The 13,596-nt window shown below is 40.7% G+C and overlaps 1 long non-coding RNA gene across 3 annotated transcripts; it reads right to left on the reverse strand.

Annotated features, from left to right (window-relative positions):
* Window positions 1-3,104: 3,104 nt before the first annotated feature.
* LOC115145883 (uncharacterized) lies at window positions 3,105-5,871 on the reverse strand. 3 transcript variants are annotated; one of them, XR_003866069.2, is made up of 6 exons: window positions 5,770-5,871; window positions 5,039-5,083; window positions 4,890-4,951; window positions 4,500-4,570; window positions 4,357-4,394; window positions 3,105-4,151 (listed from the first exon to the last, which is right to left on the reverse strand). It is a non-coding gene; the product is annotated as an uncharacterized LOC115145883 (long non-coding RNA). The 3 variants fall into 3 exon arrangements; XR_010458722.1 differs by having other exon boundaries at window positions 3,105-4,394; XR_003866068.2 differs by having other exon boundaries at window positions 3,105-4,570.
* Window positions 5,872-13,596: the final 7,725 nt, after the last annotated feature.

Genomic DNA, 13,596 nt, shown 5'->3' on the forward strand with positions numbered 1-13,596 from the left:
CAAGTAGAAATACTGGTGTGCAAAAGAGCAGAAAAACAAAAACAAATATGGGGATGAGGTAGGTATTTGGTTGCATGGGCTATTTACAGATGGGCTGTGTATAGCTGCAGGGATCGGAAAGCTGCTCTGACAGCTGACGCTTGAAGATAGACTGCATCCAATTTGCTGAGTAGAGTGTTGGAGGCTATTTTGTAAATGACATAATCGAAATCAAGGATCGGTAGGACAGTCAGTTTTACGAGGGTATGTTTGGCAGCATGAGTGAAGGAGGCTTTGTTGTGAAATAGGAAGCCGATTCTAGATTAATTTTGGATTGGAGATGCTTAATGTGAGTCTGGAAGGAGAGTTTACAGTCTAGCTATTTACCTAAATACCTAGGTATTTAAAGTTGTCCACATATTCTAAGTCAGAACCGTCCAGAGTAGTGACGCTGGTCAGGCGGGCGGGTGTGGGAAGTGATCGGTTGAAGAGCATGCATTTCGTTTTACTAGCATTTAAGAGCAGTTGGAGGCCACAGGAGTAGTGTTGTATGGCATTGAGGCTCATTTGGAGGTTTGTTAACACAGTGTCCAAAGAGGGACCAGATGTATACAGAATGGTGTCATCTGCGTAGAGGTGGATCAAAGAATCACCCGCAGCAAGAGCGACATCATTGATATATACAGAGAAAAGAGTCTGCCCAGGAATTGAACCCTGTGGCACCCCCATAGAGACTGCCAGAGGTCCGGACAACAGGCCCTCCGATTTGACACACTGAACTCAATCTGAGAAGTAGTTGGTGTACCAGGAGAGGCAGTCATTTGAGAAACCAAGGCTGTTGAGTCTGCCGATAAGAATATGGTGATTGATCGAGTTGAAAGCCTTGAGAGTGGCTGAGGTGCACCCGTGACCAGCTCGGAAACCAGATTGCATAGCGAAGAAGGTGGGATTCGAAATAGTCTGTGATCTGTTTGTTCACTTGGCTTTCGAAGACTTTAGAAAGGCCGGGCAGGATGGATATAGGTCTATAACAGTTTGGGTTTAGAGTGTCTTCCCCTTTTGAAGAGAAGGATGACCGCGCCGCTTTCCAATCTTTAGGAATCTCAGACGATACAAAAGAGAGGGTGAAAAGACTAGTAATAGGGGTTGCAACAATGGCGGTGGATAATTTTAGGAAGAGAGGGTCCAGATTGTCTAGCCCAGCTGATTTGTAGGGATCCAGATTTTGCAGCTCTTTCAGAACATCAGCTGTCTGGATTTGGGTGAAGGAGAAGTGGGGGGCGGGCTGAGCTGTTGGCCAGGGATGGGGTAGCCAGGTGGAAAGCATGGCCACCTGCAAAGAAATGCCTATTGAAATAATCGATTGTTGTGGATTTATCAGTGGTGACAGTGTTTCCTAGTCTCAGTGCAGTGGGCAGCTGAGAGGAGGTAATCTTATTCTCCAATGTCTCAAAACTTTTTGGAATTAGTGCTGCAGGATGCAAATTTCTGTTTGAAAAGGCTTACCTTTGCTTTCCTAACTGTGTGTATTGGTTCCTGACTTCCCTGAAAAGTTGCATATAGTGGGGACTATTCGAATCTAGTGCAGTACGCCACAGGGTGTTTTTATGCTGGTCAAGAGCGGTCAAGTGTGGAGTGAACCAAGGGCTATATCGGTTCTTAGTTCTACATTTTTTGAATGGGCCATGCTTATTTAAGAGGGTGAGGAAAGCACTTTTAAATAACAACCAGGCATCCTCTACTGACAGGATGAGGTCAATATCCTTCCAGGATACCCGGGCCAGGTCGATTAGAAAGGCCTGCTCACTAAAGTATTTTAGGGAGCGTTTGACAGTGATGAGGGGTGGTCGTTTGACCGCGGACCCATAACGGGCGCATGCAATGAGGCAGTGATCGCTGAGATACTGGTTGAAAACAGCAGAGGTGTATTTAGAGGGCAAGTTGGTTAGGATATCTATGAGGGTGCCCATGTTTACGGATTTAGGGTTGTACCTGGTAGGTTCCTTGATAATTTGTGTGAGATTGAGGGCATCTAGATCGGATTGTAAAACAGGATGAGTTTATCCCAGTCACCGAGCAGTAAGAACTCTGACGATAGAGGGGGGGCAATCAATTCACATATGGTGTCCAGCCGAGAGCTGAGTGGGATCTATAACAAGACAACAGTGAGGGACTTATTTCTGGAGAGATGGATCTTTAAAAGTAGAAGCTTGACATGTTTAGGCATAGACCTAGATAGTATGACAGAACTCTGCAGGCTATCTCTACAGTAGATTGCAATTCCGCTCACTTTTGCAGTTCTGTCTTGACGGAAATGTTGTAATTGGGGGTGGAAATTTCAGAATTTTTGGGGGCCTTCCTAAGCCAGGATTCAGACACAGCTAGGACATCAGGGTTGGTGGAGTGTGCTAAAGCAGTGAATAAAGCGAACTTAGGGAGGCTTCTGATGTTAACATTCAGGAACCCAAGGCTTTTACAGTTGCAGAAGTCAACAAATGAGAGCGCCTGGGGACACACAGGGCCTGGGTTAATCTCTACATCACCAGAGGAACAGAGGAGGAGTAGGATAAGGATACAGCTAAAGGCCAAAATAACTGGTCGTCTAGTGCTTTGGGAACAGAGAATAAAAAGAGCAGATTTCTGGGCGTGGTAGAATAGATTCAGGGCATAGTGTACAGACAAGGATATGGTAGGGTGCAAGTACAATGGGGGTAAACCCTAGGCATTGAGTGACGATGAGAGGTTGCATCTCTAGAGGCGCCAGTTAAGCTAAGTGTGGGCTCCGCATGTGTGGGGGGTGGGACAAGGGGGCTATCTGAGGCATGTTGAGCAGGACTAGGGGCTCCTCAGTAAAATAAAACAACGAGAGCTGCCCTAAACAACAGTATACAAGGCATACTGAGAAAGGTATAGAGCAATCACAGGTGTTGATTGGGAGAGCTAAGACAACTGGTGAGACGAGTAAATGGCGATGAATTGGCAGAGAGGGTCAGTTAGCTACACACAGAGCCTGAAATGCTTTGCAATTGTCCATTTTTATATATACAAGTATAGGTCATTTAGTAGATGCTCTTATCACACCATAGTGCCAAGACATTCTGATACCAATGCAGAGTGAGAGGGGGCCAGTTGTGAACCACTAAAAATAAATGGTATAGAAAAGTATTTATTTTGAAAGTATAAATTCACATATACCTACAGCTCTCTAAAGTATCTTGTTACAAAATACATTTGAGTTTAGTTCAGCCCAGTGTACTACAAATGACAAAATACTCAGAATTGAAATTCGTATTTCAAATACAGAAATTTTGCAAATCTCTGTCCCTTCCTTTGGAAAGTGCAAGTCCTGACAAGTACACCTGACTGCAGTGTGCAATTCAGGGCCGGTCTCAATGTGGTCGGAGTCAAACGTTTGACAGTCACACACTGAATACTAACACGTAAGTTTGCACAAGGCACGCATTGAATACAAACGTATTTCATTTTTGAAACTGTAAGAAATAATTATACAAAGTGGTACTAGATGTGTTGTAACACTTTTTGCTTCATGCTATACTTTAGACAAGCTACTGATATTGTTGCAGTGTACAGACTTATGTCATGTACTGTTAAAATTGTGTTGATAAATGTTAACTTTATATTATTTAATTGAGCATACACACATACATACAGTTACTACCTACCCTGATTTATAATGCTATTTACTTTCCCAATGAGAATGGAGACAGACTAAACTATATAGTAGACATACTGAATAGCTGAAGGTGCTTTGTACATTAAGTTATACCAGCTCCAGTACAGAGATCAGAGACTCGGGTGACTTCTATGTCATCTTTACTAAACAACATAACACAATTAACAATTGAAACAGCAGACAAAAACAAGGTTTGACTACTCCTCAAAAATGGCTTCACTCCTGCTCCTCAAAAGAGGCAAAGACAGTAATGTTCTTGTTGTCAACGGCCTCCACATAGAATATCTCATAATCTCTCTGGAACATGAAGGGTTCCTTGAGGAGAATATGTTCCTCTTCATCCAGGCCATCATACAACCGTAGTTCTTTAAGGATTGTAATGCGGTCTTCCCCGTCCATCCCAATTACACTAGGGAGGGAAACAGTGCCTTTAAATGTTCGCTGCCTCTAGGGTGTCCCTTAGAAGAACATCTGCTTCCTTGAAGAAAAAGGAAGAATAAATATTAAGAGTATTGGCTCATCAAGTCAAATTACACCCTACTTTCACAATACCAACCTTGCAAACAAAAGCCACTATTACTAAAGGGGTTTTCAGTGATATCTATAACTACTCATCAAGTCATCACAACTATTATATCTTGCCATGCATCAAGCCTTCAGCATTACACACAGTAGACTAATACCCAGTTCACAGCTCGTCGTGTTTTGTTTTCAGTATCGTCTAGAAAGAAAAGAAACAGATTGTGGTCATTAAGTAATGCAAGGGAACCTCTATGGATGTGTGTACAATAATACACCTTAATTTAGCTAATAGCCTATACAGTACCTGATCCTGCAGAGCTGGATGCTGATGTGACATGTTGTGACTTCTTGGGGGGAGGCGTCTTCTACATCCTCCTGAAATATATTGGGGGGGGGGGGGGGGGCAGTTTAAGTCTTTAAACATTGGTTTAAGACTATACCACTCATCATATCACACCTCCCTGTAGTGTGTTTTGTTTTCGATCTTTCAACCTCTCTTCTTCAGACCTTAGTGAGTGAATGACATGCATTCAATATGAACATTTACATTTACATTTAAGTCATTTAGCAGACGCTCTTATCCAGAGCGACTTACAAATTGGAACATGAACATGTACTCAGGTCAGTCTGCCTACAGTGAACCAAGTGATTTTAAGGATGCAAATGAAAAGTTTGTATAATGTTCAAGACTTACTGCATGGGAAAGTTCTGCAGGAGAACTAGGCACCACCGCCGCCTAATTTGCTGCATTTTTTCCTTTGAAAAAGAAAATCACACAATCGGATGAGTATCCCAAAAAACATTATATACACTAGTGATGAGAATTTCATAATTCATACATACCTCAGTGAAATCACACTGTGCTTCCATTGCAATGTACAGAGCGTACTGTAAATTAAGAAAGAGTAGGTTGATGATAACAAATCATAAAAAAAGTAAAGAAAAAGAACAATTCAACAGCTTTTTATACTTCAGCATGCATAACAGTTTTGAACACAGTTGGAACTGAATTAGCCAAAGTATTTTTCACAACATGTATGTGTGTTGCTGGACCAGAAAATGTATTTTCGACTGCAAACACACCATTTCTCACATCAATGCACTCACATGCCAAAAATGTTTCCTTGGACACTGTTTCAAAGCAATGTGTATGCTTTCTTCATAAGTCATTCATGTTTTGAAGTTTTCCTTATATTTTTCTTATTTAACTTCAGTTTGCAGTGTGAACAAGTTAGAATGACTTTTCTTGACTTGCCATATATTTTGGGACCAGGTGATTTAATTATTGTATGTAACTTTACTATGTGTAACTAAGGGATTTGCATCAATCTTACACATTTAGAGGCAGCCAATCACAACAAGGCATACATACAGAAAATCACGATCAAATTAATTACATAACTGTACATGTAAACCGAGTAGGTTTCCTTCATTGTGGGCAATTAGCTAGCTCACGTGCTAATTAACGCTATGCTAACATCAGTGCGGTTGTTGGTAATTATAAAAATATACCACTGCACTGGTATAACATGAATATTACAAAGTACATTATGCATAATGACAGTCTCACTTACTTCCATGGTCTATATTTTTATCCATGTTGGCTAGGCTCAATTAAGGTTTGCTTTCGTTGACGTTGTGCCTCAATTTGGGTGACGTTGAAGGAGACGGGAAGCGTTCGGGTTAAACGCGTTTGACTCCGCCTACATTGGCCCGGCCCGAAATTGCACACTGCCATCGGGGGTTTCTCAATCCCGATGTGACACACTTTCAACAGTCTCCCAGCAGCGCAATCCCATTTCTAACACCAGTACAGCAAATTTGGGGGGTAGCCCAACTGAGTTCACCCTCTCTCACACACCATATTCTTTTCATCCTGGTAGTGTTTGTCTTTGTTGAGTTTGAATCGCGTTTGTCTCCAGAGCTGAGTTCAAATACATGTGTAGGACTATTTTATTATTTGCTATTTAGATACCTATTTTCTGTGTATTTGAGCATTCTCAAAGAGGTAGTTGATTTCGGCCAGATTATATCGGAAGTATCCTATAAAAAAGCCTACTATTTGAACATATTTCAAATACTTATTTCCAAATACATTATATCAAATACCAAACAGACCTGGATTCAAATGACCAAAAGTATGTATTTATATTTGAAAATGCACTGTCTATTTGAGTATTGTCAAGTATGCCAATACTTTCCAAGTGTATTTACAAATGCATTCCAATATTCAACTACTTGTGTTTTCATTTTTACATTTTTTTAAATTCTTACTTTCAAATGTAATTGAAAGTAATTGAAATACCCTTAAATAGTATTTTAACTCAGCTCTGTTTTTTCAAATGTGTCCCAATCCACATTTAAGCTGCTCCTCACGAAGCCTCACTTGTCCTACTTTAGGGGCTCATCAAATAGTCACCTTTTCAATCACTGTGTCCCAAGACAGTGACTCATGTTGCACAAACCTGAGCCATGGGCCTTTAGCCTTAATTTTGCAATGTCAGTGGACTTATTGCAGCTAATCAATTGGCATTGGAGGTTTTGATGGCTGCACCTTCAAATGCAGAATCATGCCTTGTGACAGGTTTGTCAATTGGCATGTAACTTGAGAAAATATATGTATGATACTGGTGTATTCCAGTAGAGACTCAGAGACCTTCTCATGAAATGCCCCGAATTACTTTGATTATTGTTGTGTTTTATTTGTTTGATGTTTCATGCAATATTCCAGTAGCTCCACTGCAATCATTACATGAGGTATAATGTAATGGCACAATGAAGTATCACAAAACCCCAAGCCAGTAACTGATAAAGACAATTTATTTACCAAACTCTTAACATGGATTACACATTTGTGTGTAAAGCGCTCCCTCTTGGGGCAAAAGTAGGCCTACATTTCATGATTCAAATCCACCACTTGGTGGTGTCTGTACTTTATGTGTGTAGAATTCACACAAAGATTTCAAATGACAATGTCGTGTGTGGACGGACCAATAATGTATATAAACCTTGGTTTGCTGATGCTGTGTATTGGGCTTTGAAGCCACCAGTCGGCCATATTTTCACTCCCCAGAGGGAGCAGTCCTCCATAGGAATGAATGGAATTCTACAGTATTTCAATTAAATGTTTAAAGGACACAATTACATGTATTTAAGTTGTTTTGTTATAGTGGGGACAGTAACATTAGAAATTTCTCAAAATCACACTTTAAAGAAAATGTTTTTATATATCTTTTCATTTTTAAATGTTTAGCTCACATAAATATAATTTATTCATTAAGGTGTCTGTAATAGAATACAAGTGGCAAAAACAAATGTAGACATTAACAAATGCATTTCTATAGCTTCCTAAATATGTTTCACAGAGTGCCATGATGGAGGCGCTCTAGCTTCAAAACAGTGCCCCCTTTAGTCAAAACACTGGTTTCAACTTCAACAGTGAAGAGGCGACTCCGGGACGCTGGCCTTCGAGGCAGAGTGCCTTTGTCCAGTGTCTGTGTTCTTTTGCCCATCTTAATCTTTTATTTTTATTGGCCAGTCTGAGATATGGCTTTTTCTTTGCAACTCTGCCTAGAAGGCCAGCATCCTGGAGTCGCCTCTTCACTATTGACGTTGGGATGGGTGTTTTGCGGGTACTATTTAATGAAGCTGCCAGTTGAGGACTTGTGAGGCATCTGTTTCTCAAACTAGACACTCTAATATACTTGTCCTCTTGCTCAGTTGAGCACCGGGGCCTCCCACTCCTGTTTCAATTCTGGTTAGGGCCAGTTTGCGCTGTTCTGTGAAGGGAGTAGTACACAGCATTGTATGAGATCTTCAGTTTCTTGGCAATTTCTCCCATGGAATAGGCTTCATTTCTCAGTACAAGAATAGACTGATGAGTTTCAGAATAAAGTTATTTGTTTCTGGCCATTTTGAGCCTGTAATCGAAACCACAAATGCTGATGCTCCAGATACTCAATTAGTCTAAAGAAGGCCAGTTTTATTGCTTCTTGAAATTAGAACACCAGTTTTCAGCTGTGCGAACATAATTGCAAAAGAGTTTTCTAATGATCAATTAGCCTTTTAAAATTAAAAACTTGGATTAGCTAACACAACGTGCCATTGGAACACAGGAGTGATGGTTGCTGATAATGGGCCTCTATGCCTATGTAGATATTCCATAAAAAAATCTGCCGTTTCCAGTTACAATAGTAATTTACAACATTAACAATGTCTACACTGTATTTCTGATCAATTTTATGTTATTTGAATGGACAAAATATATTATTTTCTTTCAAAAACAAGGACATTTCTAAGTGACCCCAAACCTTTGAACGGTAATGTGTGTGTGTGTGTGTGTGTGTGTGTGTGTGTGTGTGTATATATATATATATATATATATATATATGTATATATATATGTGTGTGTATATATATATATATATATACTGCACACATTTCTTGTTAACAAACTATAGTTTTGCCAAGTCGGTTAGGACATCTACTTTGTGCATGACACAAGTAATTTTTCCAACAATTGTTTGCAGACAGATTATTTCACTTATAATTCACTGTATCAGAATTCCAGGGGGGCAGAAGTTTACATACACTAAGTTGGCTGTGCCTTTAAACAGCTTGGAAAATTCCAGAAAATTATGTCATGGCTTTAGAAGCTTCTGTTAGGATAATTTACATAATTTCAGTCAATTTGAGGTGTACCTGTGGATGTATTTCAAGGCCTACCTTCAAACTCAGTGCCTCTTTGCTTGACATCATGGGCAAATCAACAAAAAAAATCAGCCATGACCTCAGAAAAATGACCTCCACAAGTCTGGTTCATCCTTGGGAGCAATTTCCAAACACCTGAAGGTACCACCTTCATCTGTACAAACAATAGTACGCAAGTATAAGCACCATGGGACCACACAGCCGTCATACCTCTCAGGAAGGAGACACGTTCTGTCTCCTAGAGATGAACGTACTTTGGTGCGAAAAGTGCAAATCTATCCAAGAACAACAGCGAAGGACATGGTGAAGATGCTGGAGGAAACAGGTACAAAAGTATCTATATACACAGAAAAACAAGTACTATATTTTCTGGAAATATATATATATATATTTTAAATTATATATACACTGCTCAAAAAAATAAAGGGAACTTAAAAAACACAATGTAACTCCAAGTCAATCACACTTCTGTGAAATCAAACTGTCCACTTAGGAAGAAACACTGATTGACAATAAATGTCACATGCTGTTGTGTAAATGGAATAGACAACAGGTGGAAATGATAGGCAATTAGCAAGACATCCCCAATAGAGGAGTGGTTCTGCAGGTGGTGACCACAGACCACTTCTCAGTTCCTATTCTTCCTGGCTGATGTTTTGGTCACTTTTGAATGCTGGCGGTGCTTTCACTCTAGTGGTAGCATGAGATGGAGTCTACAACCCACACAAGTGGCTCAGGTAGTGCAGCTCATCCAGGATGGAACATCAATGCGAGCTGTGGCAAGAAGGTTTGCTGTGTCTGTCAGTGTAGTGTCCAGAGCATGGAGGAGCTACCAGGAGACAGGCCAGTACATCAGGAGACGTGGAGGAGGCCGTAGGAGGGCAACAACCCAGCAGCAGGACCGCTACCTCCGCCTTTGTGCAAGGAGGAGCAGGAGGAGCACTGCCAGAGCCCTGCAAAATTATCTCCAGCAGGCCACAAATGTGCATGTGTCTGCTCAAACGGTCAGAAACAGACTCCATGGGGGTGGTATGAGGGCCCGACGTCCACAGGTGGGGGTTGTGCTTACAGCCCAACACCGTGCAGGACGTTTGGCATTTGCCAGAGAACACCAAGATTGGCAAATTCGCCACGGGCGCCCTGTGCTCTTCACAGATGAAAGCAGGTTCACACTGAGCACACGTGACAGACGTGACAGAGTCTGGAGACGCCGTGGAGAACGTTCTGCTGCTTGCAACATCCTCCAGCATGACCAGTTTGGCGGTGGGTCAGTCATGGTGTGGGGTGGCATTTCTTTGGGGGGCCGCACAGCCCTCCATGTGCTTGCCAGAGGTAGCCTGACTGCCATTAGGTACCGAGATGAGATCCTCAGACCCATTGTGAGACCATATGCTGGTGCGGTTGGCCCTGGGTTCCTCCTAATGCAAGACAATGCTAGACCTCATGTGGCTGGAGTGTGTCAGCAGTTCCTGCAAAGAGGAAGGCATTGATGCTATGGACTGGCCCGCCCGTTCCCCAGACCTGAATCCAATTGAGCACATCTTGGACATCATGTCTCGCTCCATCCACCAACGCCACGTTGCACCACAGACTGTCCAGGAGTTGGCGGATGCTTTAGTCCAGGTCTGGGAGGAGATCCCTCAGGAGACCATCCGCCACCTCATCAGGAGCATGCCCAGGCGTTGTAGGGAGGTCATACAGGTACGTGGAGGCCACACACACTACTGAGCCTCATTTTGACTTGTTTTAAGGACATTACATCAAAGTTGGATCAGCCTGTAGTGTGGTTTTCCACTTTTGAGTGTGACTCTAAATTCAGACCTCCATGGGTTGATAAATTTGATTTCCATTGATAATTTTTGTGTGATTTTGTTGTCAGCACATTCAACTATGTAAAGAAGAAAGTATTTAATTAGAATATTTCATTCATTCAGATCTAGGATGGGTTATTTTAGTGTTCCCTTTATTTTTTGAGCAGTGTATATATAAAAATTGGTATGTTGGTATGTACAGTACTAGTGTGTTAACATGCAAAACATTTCAATGTAAAAAAAATCCCCTCTGAATTCAGAGGACATAATTGAATTTTAATGTATGGATGATGAAAAATCCAGTACCTGTTTTTAAGACTATATAACTTTCATATTTACATATGCTGTGTGATCTTGGCTTCCATTCCTGTTTGTCAGTTCTTCACTCATTAAGAGGCATTTCAATTTACAGTTGAGGTGACTTGTGTTAATTACAGTGAGATTCTTTTGGGAGCTGTTTGGTTAGACTTCAGTGCAGCTTTTGACATTATCCATCATAATCTGCTGCTGGAAAAACGTGTGTTATATCTTCACATCCCTTGCTATATTGTGGATCAAGAGTTACCTGTCTAAAATAACACAGAGGGTGTTATTTTAATGGAAGCCTCTCCAACATAATACAGATAGTCTGGCATTCCCCAGGGCAGTTGTCTAGGCCAATTACTTTTTTCAATCTTTACTAATGACCTGTCACTGGCACTGAGTAAAGCCTGTGTATGTATGCTTATGACTCAACATTATACACTTCAGCTACCACAGCAAGTGAAATCACTGCAACCCTTGACAAAGAGCTGCAGTCAGTTTTAGAATGGGTGGAAAGTAATAGGCTAGAACTAAATATTTCAAAAGCTAAAAGCATTTTATATGGGACAAATCATTCACTAAACCCTAAACTAAATATTGTAATAAATCATGTGTAAATGTAGCAAGTTGAGAGACTAAACTGCTTGGTATAACCCTGGATTGTAAACTGTCATGGTCAAAACATATTGATGCAATGGTAGCTAAAATGGGGAGAGGTCTGTCCATAATGAAGCGTTGCTCTGCTTTCTTAACTAGACTATCAACAAAACAAGTTCTACAGGTCGTAGACTACTGTCCAGTCATATGGTCAAGTGCCACAAAGAGGGACATATGCAAATTACAGTTGGCCCAGAACAGAGCAGCACGGCTGGCCCTTAAATGTACACAGAGAGCTAACATCAATGACATGCTCAAAGTAGAGAAGAGATTGACTGCATTCCTGCTTGTCTTTGTGAGAGGGATTGACATGTTGGAAGTACTGAGGTGTCTGTTCAAACTCAGACACCCATGCATACCCCAATAGACATGCCACCAGGGTCTCTTCACAGTCCCCAAGTCCAGACCAGACTCTGGGAAACGCACAGTACTACACAGAGCCATGATCACATGGAACTCTATTCCACATCAAGTAACTCATGCAAGCAGTGAAATTAAATAAACAAAACAGATAAAACTACACCTTATGGAACAGCGTGGACCGTGAAGAGATACACAGGGACACACACACGCATACTCACACACACACTAGCACACACTCTCTATACACATATACATTTGACTATTGTTGTATGGTGGTATTGTACATTTTTGTGTTGTAGATATATAGTGGTGTGGTGATGTTATATGATGTACTGTTTTATTTAGTTCGGTTTATTTATTTTGTGATGAGCCTTAATGTGTCTGGACCCGAGGAAGAGTAGCTGCTGCATTGACAGGAACTAATGAGGATCCATAATAAATACAAATACAAAAATATTGGTGTCTCATCTCTAAATTTATTTGGCAACACTCAAGTTGGGCCTCATAGTGTTTTTGACTATACAGAACAAAGGTTGTCAATAGCTTTGACTATTAAATGGCAGGCTGAAATTTGGGTAAGATCATGTGAATCAGAGCATTGCAGCAGCAAACCAGGAACTTTGGACCAAATAATAGGCAGACTACTGAAAAGCAAAGTCTTTGGCGTATTCTATCACTACAGTTGTATTTTTAAGGGTTCAGCTAGGCCACAGTGTGAACTCTATTCAGTGGTGTAAAAACACTGAAGTTCTACTTAAGTCGTTTTTGGGGGGTTTCTGTACTTTACTATTTATATTTTTGACAACTTCACTACATTCCGAAAGAAAATAATGTACTTTTTACTCCTTACATTTTCCATGACACCCAAAAGTACTCCTTACATTTTTACAGGAAAATGGTTGAATTCACACACTTATCAAGAGAACATCCCTGGTCAATCCTACTGCCTCTGATCTGGCGGACTCACTAAACACAAATGCTTTGTTTGTAAATGATGTGTTGGAGTGTGCCCTTAGATGTCCGTCAATAAAAAAAGAATACAAAAATGGTGCCGTCTGGTTTGCTTAATATAAGGAATTTGAAATGGTTAATACTTTGACTTTTGACCCTTAAGTACATTTGAGCAATTCCATTTACTTTTGATAATTAACTATATTTAAAACCAAATACTTTTAGACTTTTACTCAAGTAGTATTTGCTGGGTGACTTTTACTTAAGTCATTTTCTATTAATTAAGGTATCTTTACTTTTACTCAAGTACTGACTCTAATCCATGCACATAGCCTGGCAAACAGCTGGCAATGTTGAAGAGAACAGATAAGAACTTGTGAAACTAAATGTAGGAACATTTTCTTTGTGAGGAAGAGATGCATCTGATTTAGCTTGCATGACATTTTGGGGCTGTTGGTGCAGTGTTTTGCACTGGCAGAAAACGAAATAATGCCGAGTTCAAGAACAACTGGGAACTGAGAAATCTCCAACTTACAACTTCAGTGCATTCAAAACAACTGGGAACTCGTAAAAAAAACAAGCTCCGAATGGGAAAATCGTTTTGAAC

This window comes from Oncorhynchus nerka, linkage group LG2 (assembly GCF_034236695.1).
Source record: "Oncorhynchus nerka isolate Pitt River linkage group LG2, Oner_Uvic_2.0, whole genome shotgun sequence".
In the NCBI taxonomy this organism is placed as follows: domain Eukaryota; kingdom Metazoa; phylum Chordata; class Actinopteri; order Salmoniformes; family Salmonidae; genus Oncorhynchus; species Oncorhynchus nerka.